A 680-nucleotide genomic window follows, 5' to 3' on the forward strand; every position below is an offset into this window, starting at 1 on the left:
ACCCCAATCTCTTGCGATTGCTATTGAAGAGTTTTTTGCTACACACTTTGGCATGTCAGGAATCATGGCTTATGGTGCACATCGAGTTGGAAAACAAGGAGTTCCTCTCTCGGGAGAAAGACCTATTGTATGTACCATGGCTGATGAGGTAAAGAGAAAGATCATCCTTGACAGTGGTTGGATTTACCTCAAAGGAACGGGTTGTAATGTATATGAGGATCGCACTCTTATGCAACAAACTGTACATCGCAAAGTATATGAAGAAAGAAGCAAGAAGGTTAAGGTATCATCTCAAGAAGAAAAGCCACTTGAGGAGGATGCAAGTCCACCCAACAAATAGGGACACATGATCTATGAGACCAACTCACGCTTGCGAATAAGCTTTTGGAATTGTAACGGGTATCCATGGAATGCGGGAATTGGCATTGATGAGCTTACCAATGATTTCGATGTGATACTTCTTGTTGAAACATGGGAGCATGATGCGCAACAAATTCTTGGATTTGACAAATACGATGTGCATTCTTTGATGTGGGCCAAAAATGCAAAGCAACGAAGAGGCCAAGGAGGTGTAGCATGTATGACCAAAAAGGGTTTGAAAGATGTTTCCATTGTCAAAGAAGATAAGTATAAACGCTACTTATGGCTGAAAATCAGTCCACCAAATGGTTAAGTAATGT

This window comes from Adiantum capillus-veneris, chromosome 28, assembly GCF_014529385.1.
Source record: "Adiantum capillus-veneris isolate H3 chromosome 28, ASM1452938v2, whole genome shotgun sequence".
Taxonomy (NCBI): Eukaryota; Viridiplantae; Streptophyta; class Polypodiopsida; order Polypodiales; family Pteridaceae; genus Adiantum; species Adiantum capillus-veneris.